Raw genomic sequence first — 3,530 nt, forward strand, 5'->3', positions numbered from 1 at the left:
GCGGGGAGGCAGACTGGGTGATGTGCCTCTAATGATCAAAAAATATTAAATCAATTCATTAGAAAGAGATAATATAGGGTCAGAAGGTTTTGACTCAATTTGGCTAGATCTCAGGAACTACATGGGTAAAAAGACCCTGATAGGAGTTGTTTATAGACCTCCCAAACATTAGTAAGGATGTGGTCGACAAATTACATCGGGAGATAGCAAATGCACACCAAAAGGGCAATGTTACAATAGTCATGGGGGATTTTAATATGCAGGGAGATTGGTGCTGGATCTCAAGAGGTGGACTTTCTGGGATTTCTACAAGGTGGCTTTTTAGAGCAGCCCATGATTGAGCCCACTACGGGATCAACTATCCTAGATACAATGACCCAGAATTGATTAGAGAGCTTCAGATAAAAAGACCCTTAGGGGAAAGTGATCATAATATAATCAAATTCACCCTGAAATCTGAAGAGACACTTAAATCAGATGTATCAGTATTGCAGTAGAGAAAAGGGAATTACAGAGACATGAGAGAGTAGTAGGCTAGAATTGATTGGAAAAGAACACTGGCAGGGATAACATCAGAGCAGCAATGGCTGGAATAGCTGGAAGCAATTCGGAAGTCACAGGATAAATACATCCCAAAAAGGAAGAAATAATCTAAAGGCAAGATGACACAACCGCGGCTAATGAGAGAAGTCAAAGCCAACATAGAAGCCAGGGAGAGGGCATCTAATAGACTAAAAATCAGTGGTGAGTAAGAGGATTGGGAAGCTTTTAAAAACCAACAGAAAGCAACTAAAAAGTTATTAAGAAGGAAAAGATGGAATACAAGCCAATAATCGTTTAAAGGATACCAACAGTTTCTTCAGATACATAAAGAGTAAAAGAGAGGTGAGAGTGGATATCGGACCACTGGAAAATGATGCTGAAGAGGTAGTAATGGGGGACAAGGAACTAGTAGATGAACTGAATAGATATTTGCATCAGCTGTCACTGTGCAAGACACTAGCAGCATGGCGAAAGTGCCAGTGTGTTAGGGGTCAGAAATGTGTAAATTTGCCATTACTAAGGAGAATGTTCTTGTGAAACTGAAAGGCTTGAAGATAGATAAGTCACCTGGATTAGATGACGTATACCCAAGGGTTCTGAAAGAGGTAGCTGAAGAAACTGTGGAGGCATTAGTAATGATCTTTCAAGGATCACTGGATGCTGGAATGGTCCCAGAAGACTGGAAAATTGCAAATGCCACTCAACTCTTCAAGACAGGAGAGAGGCAGAAGGAAGGAAATTATAGGCCAGTTAGTCTGACCTCAGTGGCTGGCAAGATGTTGGAGTCGATAGTTAAGGATGTGGTTTCGGGGTACTTGGAGGCTGCAGTCAGCATGGTTTCCATAAGGGGAAATCTTGCCTGAAAAATCTGTTGGAATTCTTTGAAGAAATAACAAGCAGGATAGACAAAGGAGAATCAGTTGATGTTGGATTTTCAGAAGGCCTTTGACAAGGTGCCACACATGAGGCTGCTTAACAAGTTAAGGGCCCATGGTATTATAAGAAAGATACCAGCATGTGTAAAGCAGTGGCTGATTGGCAGGAGGCAAAGAGTGGAAATAAAGGGAGCCTTTTCTGGTTGGTTACCCGTGACTTGTGGTGTTCCACAGGGGTCTGTGCTGGGACCGTTTCTTTTTATGTTATATGTCAATGATTTGGATGATGGAATTGATGGCTCTGTTGCATAGTTTGTGGATGATACAAAGATAGGTGGAGGGACAGGTAGTTTTGAGGAAGTGGAGAGGCTACAGAAGGACAGATAGATAAGCAGAATGGGCAGTGAAGTGGCAGATGGAACACAGTGTTGGGAAGTGTATGGTCATGCATTTCAGTAGAAGAAATAAAAAGGTAGACTATTTTCTAAATGCAGAGAAAATTCAAAAATCTGAGGCACAAATGGACTTGAGAGCCCTTGTGCAGGATTCCCTAAAGGTTAATTTGCAGGTTGAGTGTGTGGTGAGGAAGGAAAATGTAATATTAGTATTCATTTCAAGAAGGCTAGAAGATAAAAGCAAGGATGTAGTGTTATGGTTTTATAAAGCACCGGTGAAACCTCACTTCAGTAATGTGAAGCAACACACATCAAAGTTGCTGGTGAACGCAGCAGGCCAGGCAGCATCTGTAGGAAGAGGTGCAGTCGACGTTTCAGGCTGAGACCCTTCGTCAGGACCTTCGTCAGTATTGTGAGCAGTTTTGGGCCCCTTATCTTAGAAAGGATGTGCTAACACTGGAGAGGGTTTAAAGGAGATTTATGAAAATAATTTCAGGATTGAACGGCTTATCATATGAAGGGCATTTGATAGCTCTGTGCCTGTATTCATTAGAATTCAGAAGTATAAGGAACGACCTAGTCAAAACCTATCAAATGGTGAAAGGCTTTGATGGAGTGGATGTGGAGAGAATGTTTCCTGTGGTGGGAGAATCGAGACCAGAGGACACAACCTCAGAACAGAGAAATGTCCTTTTAGAATGGAGATGAAGAGAAATTTCTTTAGCCAGAGAGTGGTGAATATGAGGAATTCTTTGCCACAGGCAGCTGTGAAGGCGATGCCTTTATGTATGTTTAAGGCAGTGGTTGACAGTTTCTTGATTGGTCAGGGAATGAAGGGATACAGGGAGAAGGTAGGAGATTAGGGCTGAGAGGAAAAGTGGCCAGCCATGAAGAACTGTTGGAGCAGACTTGATGGGCCAAATGGCCTAATTTTGCTCCTATATCTAATGGCACTATAGCAGGCTCTTCGGTCCACCTAGTTGATTATACTTTCTTGTGGCGGGTTGGAGATATGTCTCTACCAGAGGAGGTGTTAGGCGCTCTTTCTCTCTGGTAGCCTGGAGGTTACCCTTAGGCACCTACTTAGCCTCCTTGCCCTGATCAGGGTCACATGAAGTCATGGGAGCAGGTAGTGGATGGTTGCGTGAGCAGCCAGTACATATCACAAGTACTGGCTATGTTACCCCTGACGCCAGGCAGACAATCTCTCAAGAGTATTGATAATGGCTGGGGTTACCCGGCTTGTAAAGACACTGCCCAGAAGTAGGCAATGGCAAACAACTGCTGCAGAAAATCTTTCCAAGGGTAACTATGGTCGTATGACATGGCACCTGCACACAAACAACTTTTCAGCCATCTAGTCGATTATTCTGCCTAGTCCTATCAACCTGAACCCATACCATAGTCCTCCACACCTCTCCTATCCATGAACTTATCCAAACTTCCTTTAAATGTTGAAATCGAGCTCCACTAGTTCCACAGGCAGGTCCTCCACACTCACCCCACCCTCCAGGTGAAGAAGTTATCCCTCATGTTCCCTTTAAACTTTTCACCTTTTACCTCTAGTTCTATTCCACCCAGCCTCAGTGGAAAAAAAGCTGTCTTGCATTTAATCTGTCTGTACCCCCCATGATTTTATATACCTCTATCAAGTCTCCTCTCATTCTCCTATGCTCCAGAGAATAAAGTTCTAACCTATTTAAACTTCCCCTATAAG

Source organism: Mobula birostris, chromosome 8 (assembly GCF_030028105.1).
Source record: "Mobula birostris isolate sMobBir1 chromosome 8, sMobBir1.hap1, whole genome shotgun sequence".
NCBI lineage: Eukaryota > Metazoa > Chordata > Chondrichthyes > Myliobatiformes > Myliobatidae > Mobula > Mobula birostris.